Source organism: Musa acuminata, chromosome BXJ2-1 (assembly GCF_036884655.1).
Source record: "Musa acuminata AAA Group cultivar baxijiao chromosome BXJ2-1, Cavendish_Baxijiao_AAA, whole genome shotgun sequence".
NCBI classification, from domain to species: Eukaryota; Viridiplantae; Streptophyta; class Magnoliopsida; order Zingiberales; family Musaceae; genus Musa; species Musa acuminata.
The window spans coordinates 38,538,562-38,556,251 of NC_088338.1; positions in this window are offsets into that span (position 1 = coordinate 38,538,562).

A 17,690-nucleotide genomic window follows, 5' to 3' on the forward strand; every position below is an offset into this window, starting at 1 on the left:
TTTTTAAAAATATAAAAAGCAAAAATTCTCACTCTTAGAAATAATGATTTGAATAATATCTAGTTCACCTTTATTAATGAACCTAGTCGATGATCTTTTTCATAAAATTTAAAAATATCAAAATGTGGATGAAATTATTGTCAATTTGACATATTCAAGATGTTTGTTCATTATTTTATATCAAAAGAGCAAACTATTTCAATAAACATCAAGATTATCATGATAATTTGAGTCATAATATGATGTTATCATGATTTTAAACGAGCATGGCAAAGTTAGAAATATTTGTAAAAAAGTCTTTCATTTTGTGTTAATTTGTTTCCCTCATGCTAAATAACAAAGATGAATTTTAATAATCAATTGTATAAATATGTGAACTAAAAAGTTAAACATAATCAAAATTTATGAAGACAAATTTGATATTTTGTTAAAATACCTTAAATATTTGTTTTGCCAACATTGACTTTGCAATCACTTAAATTTCAAGATGAGCAAATTCTAATGCTCTAAGATTATTTTATTATAGGTAACTTATAATGGGAGTTTCTTTTTATAGAAATATTTTGACTTAGTAAATGCTAGTGACCTGAATTGAGAATTTGTTCATTTAACTATCGACTACGGTATTTATTATCAAAACCTAGTAGCTAATAATATAATTGTATTTTAATAAAGTTAGTTTTATGGACATTGATTTGCATTTGTAGAGGAAATTGAAAATCTACCCCTATTACAAGAATTGCACATTTAAAATAATAAACTATATAATTAAATAATATCGAAAAAAATTATTCATCTTACTGGAAAATTTCTGCAAAATAATGATATAACTTGATTTCATGTGGTAATAGTCATGTCAAAACTTCTTTTCTTATAAACTTGGATGTTTCTATTTCTAGAAATAGAAAGAGAGTATTCTTTGATATAATAATACTTGTCATGATTGTTGGCAATCTATAAATGTTCAAAATTGATATTTATAATTTCGTTTGGGTCATTTTTTCCTCAAGTTGACATCTAACCATATCAATTTTATCGATAGTATTAAAGACTTTTATTTTATCATTTTTTATTCATCACATATAATGATAATGATAATACATAATGCATTAAAATTTATTTTTTATGATATTAGAAAAAATTAGCTCAAGGAGATGTAAGGTGTACTAGATTTTAAAGGGGAGGTATGATTATAGGATTAATATCAATTGATCTGATCTCATCCCCAACTATCGCCTCTTTTATAGCACTGGCTAAAAAATAAAAGTAATTCATGTTAGTAAAATATTTTAAAAGAAGATCTAAATTTTAATAATTATATGATATTATCTAAAATGTTGAATAATATAGCATAATTAGTTAAAAAAAAAAAGCAATCTTGATGGCATTAAAAAAACTACACAAATTTTCACAAACTACTTATTTTTACGGTCCATATTATGGTGAACTTGGTGTTATTAATCATAAGTTTTAACATCGAAACATGGATAATGCGTCATCGTATATTATTCCGAATATCTTAAGCAAGTGAAATTATATTATTACTAAAATAATATTTTAGCCAACTATTCTAATTCTCAAGATGATGGTGGAGCAATCTCTTTATATGATAGTGCAAAAAATTACATTGTCGTTTAAAGAAGGAAGATTGTTAGGCCAATAAGAAGTTGTCTTCGAAATGTGATAGACTAACATTACATTATACGTAAAAAAAATAAATTTTGCATTATTGAAGTAATGTGTAGATGGTTGAATTATTAATCACAAGAGTGAGGTAATATAAAGATTATGGTCAATTAAATTTTATGCATAATTTTATTTTATTTTAATACTTTTTATGTAACTGAAATCTTCATTGTATATAGCAACTTCCATAGTATCTAATAATGTATAAAATGGAAGAATTGAAATTTATAAAAGTTGAATAAAAAATCATGACATCATACAATTTATAAACTATGCTTGTTATATCTATAAGGTAAATATTTTATAAGAATATTATCATCTTTTGACAAGATACTTATAGTTTATATAACACTATTAAGATTTAAATTTTAAAAAAATTATTTCATATCTTTCAAGTGCATAAAAGCTACTAAGAGAGGATTTAAAGTTTACTTTGTGAATTACTAATTAATACCTCAGTAGTTTAGTATGTTATGCTCTTTTTGAGATGATGTATATAAAGCATGGTATAAAACTCTCCACGCATAGAATTCTTATTTAAAAAGAGGCCCAATTTAATTTTTTATGTTGTCAATTTAGTATTCTTGTAATATGAAAAAATCTAAATGTGGATTGAAAATTCTCACTAGTACAATTTTATATTTGAATAATTTCTTGTTCACCTTATTCAGGAATATAGTTGATGATCCTCTTCGTACAAGTTAAAAATATTAAAATACGGATGTATTGATTGTCAACTTGACTTGTTCGAGTCATTTGTTAATTATTTTATATCAGAAGTATAATATTTTATAATAAATATCTATTATCTCATGATAATTTAAATCGAGATATGATGTTATCAATATTGTATTTGTCGATAATAAACCTAAAAATATTTGTAATTATTTATCTTTGCTTTTATGTTAATTCTTTTACTCAAATCCTAAAAAAGATAAATTTTAATAATGTATTGTTAAAAGGAGTGAACAAAAAGTCGAACATATTAAAAATCTAAAATGTCACAATTATATAAAAATTTTAGAAAACTTTAGTTTTGCCTACTCTAAGATTATAACCACTTAAAGTTCAGGATGAGTGTATTTTAATGGTCCAATGCTAGTTTATCTTGGGCAACTAATAAGACATTTATACTTTCTTTTTATAGCAATGTTTCAACTCATTACCAACTAGTGACTTGAAATTAAATTTTTTTCATTTAACTATCATGTAAGTTATTTATCATTAAAATATAAGAGCTTAGAATATTGGTATAATATAATGGAGTGAGGATATTGTGTGTTGGTCTACTTTTGCAGTGGAAATTGGAACTCTAACTCGCTCTCATGAATTATCAATTTATGGCAATAGACTATATAATTAAATAATATTGAGAAACAATATATTATATTGGAACAATTATGTAATATAATGACGTAACTATATTTTATGTGGTAATAGTTATATCCAACCTTCTTTTCAAGAAAACATAGAACCGATAGTTATAATAATGCTTTTCACGGATGAAAGTTAATATTTAAAATTTCATTTGGGTTATCTTTTCTATAAGCTCACATTTAACTATTTCAATTTTATCGATAAAATTTGAGAGACATGTATTTTAATAATTTTTAGTTCATTATGAAGTAAAATAATGACAACGCATAATGCATTACAGTTTATTGTTTATGATATTAAGACAATGAACCTAATCGTGTACAGCGGGGACTATAGGATTATGTAGAGGAGGAATGATAAAAGGTTTTATATCGAATGATTTGATGTCATCTCCAGCTATAGCCTCTTTAATAGCAATGGCTAAAGAACAAAAGTAATTCAATTAGTAAAATATTTTGAATCAAGATCTAAATTTTAACAAGCATACGAAGCAATAAAAACTATTATCGAATATAGCAAAATTAGTAAAAGAAACAAGCTTTTAGATTTGCATCAAAAGAATTGAAGATAGCTCTTCACTTAACATATTTCCTATATGGTCCGCATTTAGAAGAACTTGGTGTTATTTATCATTGTTTTAATATCAAAACTACAATAATGTTGGATCATACGCTATTTCAAATACTATAAATAAATAAATAATAATTACTACTGACCTAAGATTTTTGCCAACTCTTCTAATGCTGAAGATGATGTTGGAGCAAGCTTATCAGACGCTACCGAGAAAAATTGCATTGTCGTTAAGAGGAGGAAGACCATTAGGCTAATGAGAAGTTGTCTTAGAAACATGATGGGCCAACACTTGAATATTTGTAAATGAAATTACAATACTGAAGTAATATATCTTGATGGATGAATTATTTATCGCAAGAGCGAGTTGCTTTAAAGATTAGGATTAATTAAACGTTATGCATGAGGTTTTAGTTTTTTGAAACTGACCATGGTCGTCTAGAATCTGAAATCTTTATTGTATATTGTAACTTTCTTTGCATGCAATAACATATCTCATGGTACAAGGGAAATGTATATAAATTAAATAAAGAATTGTGACTTTATACACTATGCTTGTTATATTTATTAATAAATATTTTATAGAAATAATGTCATCTTTTAACATAATTCATATACTTTATGTAAAAATCTAAGATTATTGTATGGTAAGTTGAAAAAAATATATTCCATATCCTTCAAGTGCATAAATATAATTGAGAGAGGAATAAGCATCTCTTTTGTAAATTGGCTAGTAATCCTTTAGTCATCCAATACTTTATGCTCTTTTTGTGATCAATTACATGAGGCATGGTCCTAAACTCCACACATAGAAATCTTTTTTAAAAATAAAACTAACTTAATTTTTTTGACGATCAATTTTCTTGTAATTTTTGAAAATATAAAAAGCAAAAATTCTCACTCTTAGAAATAATGATTTGAATAATATCTAGTTCACCTTTATTAATGAACCTAGTCGATGATCTTTTTCATAAAATTTAAAAATATCAAAATGTGGATGAAATTATTGTCAATTTGGCATATTCAAGATGTTTGTTCATTATTTTATATCAAAAGAGCAAACTATTTCAATAAACATCAAGATTATCATGATAATTTGAGTCATAATATGATGTTATCATGATTTTAAACGAGCATGGCAAAGTTAGAAATATTTGTAAAAAAGTCTTTCATTTTGTGTTAATTTGTTTCCCTCATGCTAAATAACAAAGATGAATTTTAATAATCAATTGTATAAATATGTGAACTAAAAAGTTAAACATAATCAAAATTTATGAAGACAAATTTGATATTTTGTTAAAATACCGGCGGACTCTTTGTCCCAGTTAACGCTCCAGATTGCGCCTCCTCCCCTCGCAGAGAGTAGCCAACTTCTCGCTCATCATGTTCGTTGCTGCACTCCTCTTGAGCGGCTCCAACAACATGAGAGCGAGTGTGCACATGCAGCCCACCTGCGGCTGCTTGGGGCAAGGGTCCGGCTTGCCCCGTCTTGCTTGATTCGCCACGATTCTTTGCCATGGCGAAGTTGCGAAGTCCCTTCGCTGCTCGCTCGAAGTGCTTGCCCGCTCTGATACCACAATGTCACGGCCTTAGCTAGAATTGCCTAAGGCGTGAGGCACCCTTGCGGCCAAAGACGCGAACTTAGCTTGCGTTGCCTAAGTTGCGAGTCACCCTTGCGGCAAAGATGCGAACTTAGCTTGCGTTGCCTAAGTTGCGCTTCACCCTTGCGATATTGCTTTGCAAGGATCAGCCCACTTGTAACCTCTCATAAGTCCCGAAGGACCTGTAAAAAGAGAAAGTTGATTAGTTCGAAAGAACGAGCGACGGACAAGTCCCGACGTCTCGCGAAAAGGGGAAGCTTTACAAGCAATTCAGCGAGCACCTTGCGTGCATAAGAGAAAAGAGGGAGAGGGGGAAAACAAGGGCTTTAGAAGGTTGAATGAACAGTTGCAAGCCCACAAACAACCGCTCACCTGGTCCCGGGCATGACAACAAGTTCCCGTCAAGGCAACGTGCGAACTTGCGAAAGAGTATTCAACGCCCGGTATATATCAGAAGCCCCATCCAGCCCTGTGCCACCTGGGGGGTTCAAAGGGGCTGAGATGGCTGACGTTTTGGTGAGCGGAGGCAGATTCCAGAAATCAGCCCGCGGCACGCGAAAACGGAGCTGTTTTGGGCTGTTTTGGGGCTGTTTTGCTCGGTTCGGTGAGCGGTCGCTTTGTAACGCTGCAGTTTGTTCGAACTTACATTTTTACAAGAAAAATGACCCAAAACTAAGACAAAATAGGCTACCAAGCAGCTGTACATGTAGGTGTGAGTGACGAGCGGTTCGTTGAACGGAGTTATTGCGGGTGCGCGACGACCGTTCGTGACAGAATGTCTAGACTTCTGACGAACTCTCAAACTCCCAACAAAATCGTGTCCTTGACTCCAGAACTTCATTTTGCTTCATGCCTTGCTATCGTAGTTAATCCTGCACATGTAAAACACACTACGATCTAAACAATTATTACTAAGCATGAATCATGTTGTCCGACATGTCATTGGTCCATCGACGTTTCGTCCGATTCTTCGGCGCATCGTCCTCTCTTGCGGCCTATTGCCTAATCGACCAGTTGACCTCCGCAACTCCGATATACTTGGCAGAATTTTTGCTCTTCTTGGCCCGATGCCCGAATCCATGGCCCGAAGCATTCTATCGATACATCATCCGATCCTTTGGCTAGACGTCTAATCTTCTGATATGTTTTCCTCTGGCACAACATGATTCTTCCTACTTTAATTGTCTCATCCTGATCGAAGCATCCTGCGTCACTAAAAACACATATCAAATCATAAACACTTATCAATTGGTTTCATTATCAAAATATGAGATTCAACAATCTCCCCTTTTTTGATGATGATAATCAATTGATGACGAAGTTTACCTTAACTCCCGGAGTTTAAACAAACTCACCCTATCAATATGTCATATTGATAGAACATTGAATTCAAGCTGAATTTAAGTCATTGTAAATTTTATCATGAATATTTACAACAGGTCATCATGCATAACATGATCATACTTCTTCCCCTTTATCATCAATAAAAAGAAGTATAACTTTCTAGTGTTTGGAAATACAAAGTCAAATCATTGTATAAAAAATATAATATCAAGTTTTATTATCATGCAATTTGTAAGCTAGAAAATTTAACAAGTGCTACATCATGCAAGCTATCATGTTGTAGATATGCAAGGTAGTAAGATAGTAAGTTTACAACATACAAGCTAGCAAAATTTAAAGATATGCAAGTTGACATATTTGCTTTTCTAGCAAGTTTTTGAAATGTACAAGATAGCATCATTTTTGCATTTTCTTGCAATGTGAAACTTAGCAAAATTCACAATATAGCATCATTCATTCTTCTCTTTTGAGAAGTGCAAGCTTATCAATTTTGCTTTCTAGCAAGTTTTGCTCCCCCTTTGTCATTGTCAAATAGAAGGGAAGAATACAATATTGTAATTCTTTTCCTTTTATATCAATTTCCAAATCATGACAAAGGTAAACAACAAAAATGAATGTCAAAAGATCATATCTCATTTTTGATAAGTTTCTTCTTTTTTGTAAATAGAAAGCATGATAAGAAACGATCTTGATTCAAAAAGAAAACTCAAGTTATAATTCATGAATTAACAAAAATCATGATTCATTTGATAAAAAGATTGTTGATTTATACATTTAAACCAACATCACTTCAACTCATCATGTATAATTTCAAAATGTAAAATCATCAAACATGATACAAATATTTGTGTTCAAAACCTTCATCATTACTCCCATGCATGATAATAAAGCATTCATGATACCAAACATTAAATCAATATTTTTAACCATTTATCTCTTCATGATTGTTGGTACCAAACATTCATCAATAAATCAACATTTTGATCATTTATTTTCTCTTGAGCAATTGGCAAAAAGAACCATAGGAGAAAAAATGATATAATATCTTGATTGATGCTTAAGAAATCTTTAGTTATAAATCTAAAAAAAAAATCAAGATAAAGCTCATTCAAATTCAAATTGTCAAAATAATCAAAATCTCAACATTTTTTTTAAGAAATTCAAAATGGCATAAATAATTTTATTGATCTCTCAGTGAAAAATCGATAAGATAGAGAAAAAAAAAATTTCAAAAAAAATGCTTTCCTCCTTTTGTTTCAACTTATTCATTGATTTCATACATGTATGTTCTTTTCTTTTATGCCAAATCAAAACATGCATTATTTTTAAAATAAAAAAAATAACTTTCATTACGGTAAAAATCGATAATCCATAAATCTCAAGAATCATCATACATAAATTTGAAACATAAACTTATTAAGCATGATATCAAATCATTACTTCAAATCAAACATGATTTCATTAATCATAGAGCATCTTCAATCAAAATTGAGAAACAATATGATTCATCTTGTTAGTGTACAAGCATTAGATTTATACCTAACATTCTAGTGCATTTAAAACATTAAGCATGATTTCATAAGTCATTTTTAATCAAAATCATTTTGTTTGTTTATCATAAGAAATATAATTTTCATGATTATTTTTAAAATCACTAGAAAGGTAAGCATGATCCTTATTTTTTGCATTTTCATTATATTATTCAACATGCAATTTTTAAGAAAAATAATTATTCTAAACTAAATTAAAAGTAACTCATGAAAAGCATCATGTAATTTTGAAATAAATTAAAGACATTTTGATTACCTCATCGTCGAAAGCCATTAAGGCGTAGTATGCCACCTTGCCTTTGTTGATTTTCTCCTCATCTTCGGATGAGCTTGATTCGTCCAACATTACTTTATTCTTCTTGCGTATAGCAAGTAGTTGTGTTCTTTTTATTCTTTAATTTTTGTTTCATTAACTTTTTAAATTTCATAAGTAGTTCAAGTTCATCATCACTTGAGCTTATGCTCGAGTGGTCTTCATGTGTTCTAAGTGCCAAATCATTTGTGTTCTTTGGAAGGTTGTTCTTGAATTCTTCACATGCATTGCACATCATTTCATAGGTCATCAAAGACCCTATAAATTCTTGGAGAGGGAAATAGTTCAAGTTTTTTTATTCTTGAATAGCCGTTACTTTTGAATCCCAAGTTTTAGAGAGTGAGCTTAAAACTTTATTCATAAGTTCAAGATTCGAAAAACTTTTAACAAGAGCTTTTAAATCATTGACGACATCCATAAAACGGGTGTACATGTCAATAATGGTTTCTCTCGGCTTCATTCGAAAAAGTTTAAAATCATGCATTAAAAAGTTAATTTTCGAATCTTTAACTTTGCTAGTGCCTTCATGTGTGATTTCGAGAATGCGCTATATGTCAAAAGTCGTTTCGCACATAAGAAACCTTCGTACGATAAAATCTATTTTCGACGAAAAACCATTTCGTAAAGGTAATAACTTTGAAAGTAGTGAATGTAAAGAGTAAGTAAGGAGGTTTACAGTTAAAGTGAATTACTCAAAAAAAATTCAAACCAGATTTTAGAGTGGTTCGGTCGTCGTGACCTACATCCACTTTGCCGATTCCTCTTCCGTCGAGGCCACCGGCATTCACTATCGATCTTCCTTTAATAGGCGAAGATCAAACTCCTTCTTACACCCCCTCTTCTCCTTTTACCGGGTTTAGGAGACAACTCTTACAAGCACTCACTCCTCTCTCAAACTATTCTAACACTTAGAACTTTGAAGAGGAGGAATCTCACAAGAGATTACAATAGCGTTTTTCCCTTTTAAAATTCTCTGTGCTTGTGTATATTAACCAGGGATGAGAGGGGTATTTATATGCCTCAAGTTGATTTAAACTTGGAGCCTAAAAACATCTCATCTCAAGTTTCCTGGGATTAGGCGGTACCACCGCTAGTGTCAATTTGACACTAACACTGCACTGGGCGGTACTACCGCCTGGGAGGACGTGCTGGGCGGTACCATCGCCCAGACTAGTGGTACCACCACCTGTAGCCTCACGGAGGCTGTCTGGGTGGTACCACCGCCAGACACAATCTCGAAGATTGTGCCACGACGGTGCCACCTCTAGGGTCACTGTTTGGGCCTTTCATTGGGCCCAACACAGTCCTTACATGGGCCCAACTAGCCCCTAGTTGGGTTGGCCCAAATCCAATCCCAATTACATGCTAACTACGAATTCTAAGACATTTCCTAAGCTAAATAAGTATATAAGTCTAGTTTCTTCCAAAGAGCTTTCGGCGATCTTCCGGCGAACTTTCGACGATCTCTCGGCAATGTTCTAGCGGACTCCCGACAAGCTCTTGGATTTCATGGTAATCTTCTTAGCGAGTTCCGACGAGCTTCTTCCGGCAAGCACCTAGACTTCTCGGCTGGTTCCTGCAGAACTTTCGATGAACGTCTGGACTTCTAACGAACTCTCGAACTCCCAACGAAATCGGGTCCTTGACTCCGGGACTTCATTTTGCTTCATAACTTGCTATCATAGTTAATCCTGCACATGTAAAACACACTTCAATCTGCACAATTTCCACTAAGCATGAATCATGATATCCGACATGTCATTGGTTCATTGACGCATCATCGTATCTTGCAACTTATTGCCCAATCGGCTAGTTGACCTCCGCAACTCCGATATACTTGGTAGAATTTCCACTCTTCTTAGCTCGATGCCTGAATCCTTGGCCCGAAGCATTCAGTCGATGCATCATCCGATCCTCTAGCTAGACGTCCAATATACACACACACACACATATATAAATAAATATATATATATGTATGTATATATATATATATATGTATGTATATATATATATATGTATGTATGTATATATATATATATATGTATGTATATATATGTATATATATATGTATATATATATATCCTCTCTGAGGTACTTTCCTACTATACCCACTTTGTAAGACCTAGAATTTCCTTTTTTAGAAGATCCTTCTTATGATATGCTATGCTAAAGCCAAGATTATGTTCTTGATTGTATTATGATCCTCTAGTTGTTCTTAAAAGATTTACTGTAAACCTGTTATCATTATTATTGATAGTGGAAGTTTGAGGTGGACTACGGTCCCGTGGTTTTTCCCATATTGGGTTTTCCACGTTAAAAGATTTGGTCTCACTGTGTGATTGAATATTTTCTCTATTATTTATGTTGTGCTGGTTGATATAACCATATATATGATGGAGGCAGTTGGTCTCATAACTGCTCATGTGGCGACCTACATAGTTCAAAACCAATCGTGTAGTGGCTTAGAGTTGATAAGTTGAGTGAATTATTATGAATATAATAATTCACTGAGCTAGGAGTTTTGATATGTATGCCTCATGACAAGCTCGATATTATGCGTAGAGGGTCACATAAATATAATAGGTGTTTTGATGAGTAGAAGTTCGGATATGAGATATCTGCTAGAGCCCTTATCTTATTGGATATCCAATAAGCCCATGAATTATTGGATCATATGGATCAGATATAATAAGAGCCAATAAGAGATTATTGTGTAGAGATCCACTAATCTAAGAGGCTTGGGTAGTTGGATGGAGATCCAGTACCCAATAGGATAGGATCCATTATGGTTAAATTGATATGAGGCCTCTATAAATAGGAGGAAACTAAAGAGCCATAGGATAGATCCCTTTTGGCTGTCACCTCATATTCTTCTCTCTCCCTCTCCTCCTCAATCTGCAGCCCCTATTTTGGGACATATGGACAACAAGAAGGGCTGGCCCCTTCTAGATTGCGTGGTGCACGTAGCGAGGAGATTTAAGTAGCGATTTAAGGAGCATCTTCACAGCCCCTACTGTGTGGATTAATGCTAGAGAGGAGGACAGTTGACCTTCTTCATCCTCTTCCATAGATCTACAGAAATTCAGGGATACACGATCTCCCCAGGTAACATTTTCTTACATGCATAATTTTTTGTTTCACGGGTTTTTACACACCAATTTTTGCACGATGAAAAGAGACTAATTTTTATAGAAATCTGGGGTTTTTGTTTATGTTCTTCCATTATGCATATGATGCCACCCCCAGATTTCCCAACAGATATGTGGTTGGAGTGTTTAAGTCTTGATCGATGTCTTTTGGAGTCAAATTGAGTTGGTATTAGGCTAAAATCATGCCAACTTGTCAAGAAAGCTAATGGGCTTGGACCAGGGCCAAATGAGACCTATTATAATGCCAAATCAATGGGCTTGAGCAAGCTTGGGCAGTGGTACCACCTAGACAGACATTGTTTTGTGCATATTAATACTATTGGTGGTGGTACTGCCCAGGATGGTGGTGGTATGACTGCAGGATCATCCAAATCCCAAAATTTTTGATGATTTGAATTTTTTTGCTCCATCTTGAAGCCATTTGGGCTATAAATACCCCCGACCAAGGCTTGGTTGGAGCAAGAAATAAGTTGTGAAGTTTGTAAGGGTTATCACTCTCTTTGAACAATGGTTGAGTCTCTTCCTCCTCCTTGAGTCTAAAAGTGATTCTCAAAATGTCGGAGGTGTGAGGTCTTTTATAAAAGAATGAGTGTAGAGGTTCTCTCTTGAGCTTGTTAAAATGAGAAGTGTTATAACAATGGTAGTTGATCTTCACCCATTGGAAAGAAGATCAATAGTAAAAGCTGGTGGCCTCGAGAAAATAGGAATTGAGAGTGGACATAGGTTGGGACGACCAAACTACTATAAATCGGTTTATATTTCTTCTCTTGCATTAATTTATTGTTGTATCCTGATTTATCGATTGAACTTTTTGAAATTGATTTAAACTTTTTATAGCACTAATTTACCAACCCCCCCCCCCGATTATAACAAAAATCAATCCTACATAGCATGCAATTAAAAAACGATCATCATACAAATAACTTGGCTCTGATACCATTATTGGGAAACCATCGAAGGTGCATCACATGCGTAGTGAAAAAAAATAAAATAAAATGATTTTCCTAATAAGGAGTATTAGATCATTGGGTGATGATTGTGAGCATAAAACTCGAAATTACAAAACCACACTAAGAGGGTGAGATGTTCTCACCTAGGGGAGCTCATATATCCTATAAAATACCAATCCTAGTCCAACAAATGAAGAAATTCTGTCAAACTCCTCTCTGGCGGTGATCTACATAGTGGACGACAATGGCAATGCACCTCTTCCTCGCTGTGGGTTCTCTCCTCGTGACAATACACCACCATGCAGCAACAATAAGCAAGAAGGGGTCAGCCCTCTTATTGTCCTCTCACACTAGGGAGGGGGCTCACAGCATGAGAGAGATGGGAGGAAGAGACGAGGAGGCCGACGGCTTTAGGGGTCTAGCCTATGATCCTTTGAGCACCACTCCTGTTTATAGAGAGCTCCTTCATGAAAACCCTAATAGATCTTTCTTAATGGGTATTGGATCCTCATCCAATAACTACTGGCTTAATGGGTATTGAATCCCCATCCAATAACCCCTTTAAACTCCATGCTCTATTGGGTCTCACCCAATGGATCCATTAAAACAAGGGTAAAAGAGACTTATTGGATATCCCATATCTAATCCTCTATTCGTCGAGTCATCTACCATATGTATGTTGTTAGGATTAAGAGTCGGCACTAAGAGGGGGGGTGAATTAGTGCAGCGGTAAAAATTACGTCTTCAATAGTCTCGTTGCGATAAAACCGTTTACGTTGAAAATCGATCTCGAAAATATCTTAACTTGAAACACATTCGTAAATAAATTGAAGGCAGTAAGCACTTAAAGAGGTTTGCAGTAAGGTAATAGCAAGAATAAAATGCAAACCAGAGAACACGGCAATTTTAAAGTGGTTCGGTCAACGTGACCTACATCCACTTTCGGCTTCCTCCTTCGACGAGGTCACTGGCATCCATTAGAGGCCTTCCTTTAATAGGCGAAGGCCAATCACCTTTTACACTCCTCTTCTCCTTTTACCAGGTTTAGGAGATAACCCTTACAAGCACTCACTCTCCTCTCTAAACAGAATTCTAACACTTAGACTTGGAGGAGAGAATTTTCTAAAGAGATTGCAGCAGCGTTTCTTTACTTTTAGACTCTTGTGCTTATGTATTTTAACCAGGGATGAGAGAGGTATTTATAAGCTTCAAGTTGATTCAAACTTGGAGCCTAAAACTTTCCCATCCCGGGTTCCCCGAGCATGGGCGATACCACCGCCCAGTGTCAATCTGACATTGACATTGCCCTGGGCAGTACCACCACCCAGGTCTGGTGGTACCACCGCCTAGGGGGTAGTGCTGGGCGGTACCACCACCCAAACTGGCGGTACCACCGCCTTGACACGGACTTAGCTGGTTTTGCCTAAGTCGTGCGGCACCCTTGCGTGTCCGTCCGCAAGAGTCAGCCTCCCCGAAGACTCCCATTGTCCCTTAGGACCAACAAAAGAGAGAACAGGTAAGAGAGAACGCCTCAATCGGGATCCACAAGCAAACATGTCCGAAAAACACTTCATAGACAATGCAAATTACAAACAGACTTTACAAGCTCTGAACAGTGGCACAACAAAGGGTAAAATGGTCCATTATAGACCGAAAAGCTCTCTCACGTGTCCACATGACACAACCTTTATTTACAAGCCTAAAGAGGCCACCAACCCAACTAAAATGGGACTTATAAGCCTTCGGCCGCCCCTTTACATTCTGTACAGGGCATGAATATGCCAACAGACACGGACATATATAAGCATTACATCAAACACCCTGTTTCGAAGTTTGTCCGTGACATTCTCCCCCACTTATCCCTTCGATGTCCTCGTCGAAGCCTTTGTGAACACTGCAACTCTTCGCCTTTGCTGAATCTTCAATCTTCTGCTCCAGCTGCAATGCGCCTCCTGGCTCCCAACTGCTCTCCGCTGCTGTTTTTGAGTAGTCGAACCTTTGATCCGCCATGCTGCTTCAACTCGCCAATGACTCTGACTCTGGTGTGGGGTTGGCTGAGTTGTGTTGATCCTTGTTGATTCCTGCGGATCTCCCAAATGAAGGAAAAAGACCATCCTTACTGCGCCAGTCTCTTAGAAATTTCACATGCTGCTTGAACTGGGTAGATGCTTGTTGGAGCTTTAACGAGCATCGCCTCGCAAACTTCTAAAGTTTTGGGTCCTTCCTCCACAAAATCTGCTCATTGACTCTTCTTTCAGTTAGTTGTCACATCCAAGTAGGTTCGCATCACTTCCGCTTTCGATTGGCATTTCGTTGGGAAATGAGGCGGACAATCTACTCTCAGTAGCACTGATCACCGTTGGTGAGGATTTGACAACTATTGTCTTCCATTATCTTCGAAGGGTCTTTGAACTTGTGCAGAGCTCCTCTACTGGATAGATAAGAGAACTGGGGTACTCGGTTTCGCCCATTCTCTTAAGAGTTGAGAAGGCAAAGGTTACTTGACTTCGCTCGCCTCCTCGAGGTTGTACTTCATGCATCGAGCTGGTTACTGGCCTTCGCCTGCTCTTTGCTCACACTTCTGAAGCACATGAAGTGTTTGCACTCCTTGCGTTGAGTTAGCTACTGTGATTCACCTTCTCAATGCCATTGAACTTCTGGAATGCAAGAAGTTTTCACCCCGACTTGGAGTAATTCTCTGATAGATGAGGTCGCCTCTGGGATTGTACCGTCTTCTCCATCAACCCTGCCGTCTACTCCACTGAGTAGCAAAGGTACAGCACCGCGTACTGCTTGCTTCGTTCCTTGGTCGTGCACTCTTGCATGACCCGAAGTCCTTCACTTACGGCCATCTTGATGAGAAACTTGTAGACACCGGTCTTATGAAGTTTCTTGGCCTCTGCCCTTCAGCCTTGTCTCGGTACTTGGAGATTGCCTCTGCATGCTCCACCTCCTCAGCCCCTTTCACGACCAAGCGCTCTCCCTCCATGAGAGCAAGGGATCAATGGCTTGCACGGAAGTCCCGCCTCTGCGGTACCATGGCGCTGCAATGCCCATGGCCCTACTATCCGTCGCCTCGCATCTGCATCCCTTTTCTTCACGATCAGTAGACATGTCTCCGTGGCCCTCCTCTGAGTCCACCTCCATTCTAACTGATGCTTGATTTTGGGTAGCTAAGTCCCTCTGGACTCGTCGTCGCTTCCTCGCCCCTTTCGACCTCCTGCTTCAACACCTCTGTGTTCTCCAAGCAATCTGTTTGGTCGATGGAAAGACAGACTGCAACTCCCATGCATGGCCTCCGCCATCGCGTTGTAGGGTTTGCACCAATTCTGTTCTCCATAGCTTCCTTGGTAGCAACGTTCGCTTACTCGACCTTGTCCTCTGACTTGTCGGGCTCCCTTAAGCGAATATGAGCTCTGGAGCAGTCCAACTCTCCAGCTGCTTCGATCATACCTCTGCATGATCAAGTCCCTCCCATGGGACTCACTGGTACTTGCATTCGAACTTTTCCCTTGGTGGAACCCAGCCCCCATATGCTGATGACCAAGGTTTTCATCCGATGCAAAATTCGGTGCACGCCCGGAAGACCCGCCTCTGCGGTACCATGGCCTTCAATCCTTGAATCCATAGCCCTTCTTGCCGTCGTGTTGTTCACCAAAGCGGAGCTCCCAGTAGCTCCCGATCATACCTCCATATGATCTCATCCCTCACGGGACTATGTCGTGTGTGTCGCATTGCCACGAACTGTTCCACCACGATCCGCTGCACCATGTCGCCTCCTGGTGACATCTCCATTGCATTCTGATCCTTGTGGAATAAACTCGAATTGTGAACCCTCCATGTGTGGCCTCTGCCAATACATCGCAGGGTCTCCTCCACCTTCGATTTTGTTCGCTCCCTTGGCAATCGACCTTCATCCACCCACTCTTGGGTCACACCTAGATGAAGCACCGCTCTAGGACAGTCCGTCGCCTAGTAGCTCCCGAAGTCCACCGACTTCACTGTAATTTGTGCACCATTGTCTGGATCCTGGGCCTCTGCCCCTACCAGCACAATCTCCGCTGCACACCGCTTCCTTCATAGCAACTCGAATGGCAACACTGTGGCATATTCTTCAAGAGTACCCGCCTCTGCGTCCTCTTACCCCGTGCTAAGGCCTTCTGAACCCAACTTCGCCTCCGCAAATTGAGTCGCCTTAGTTCCTCCATCAAATGCTCCTCCGAGATAAGGTGCATGTGCCCAAAAGCTCCCTTCGTCTTTGGCACCATGCAAGATGTGTCCACTCCGTCAGAATGAAGGACCCATGGAACAACATGATCCTGCTCTTGCCTCTGCAAGAGTTCATGTCCTTGACCTCTGTCTAAGAAAAGCACTATGCCTCTGCTCCATGTTCCAACTTCTCTGCTGGCTCCCTTCATGCGGCTTGGGTACTTTGCCAAGTTACACCCAAGTTGCTCCGCTCCTCGTTTCTGCATTGAGTCGATGGTGGCCCTCGCGCCCACCATTCCACGGGTCAGCCCTCCCTTGAGTCCGATCTCCATATCGACTCCAAGTGTGCCTTCATTTAAGTTGCTTTAGGTCGCTCCCCCACTTGATCTCGCAATGCATCCACCAATGCATTCTCTCGAGCGAGATCATGCGGCAACTCCTCGCTGCTTGCTCGGTCCATTGAGCTTCGTGGAGTTGTTGTTTGTGAGGTACTCCTCCTCAACATGTGAAGTCCGTCTCACATGATTCTCCCTCTGGAGTGCCGAGACTTATCCCTCCTGGATAACTGTCCCATTGGAGCAACATCTCTCTTCGTTTCGGAGACCACCATCCCCTTGGACTACTCCGATCTGCTGAACAAACTGTGCATTATTCTGCCTCCTGCAAACGCACTTGCTAGATTGCGACTCCCCGTCAATACAGCCCCCACTGCACCCCTCAAGGCTTAGCAACATGCTGAACTCATTGCACACTTCAGCCTCCTACGGACGTATCCTTCACATGCCGAAGAGAAAGTTTCAATGCTCCATGGCGCCGAGTCTCGGTCGCCTTGGGATGGCCACGAACATTCCATCGTCCGCATACAAGCCCATGCATGAGTACCAAATTCTTCGAGTTAGCAATTCCCCTCACCTCTGTGAGCTTTGCATAACTCTTTTGGT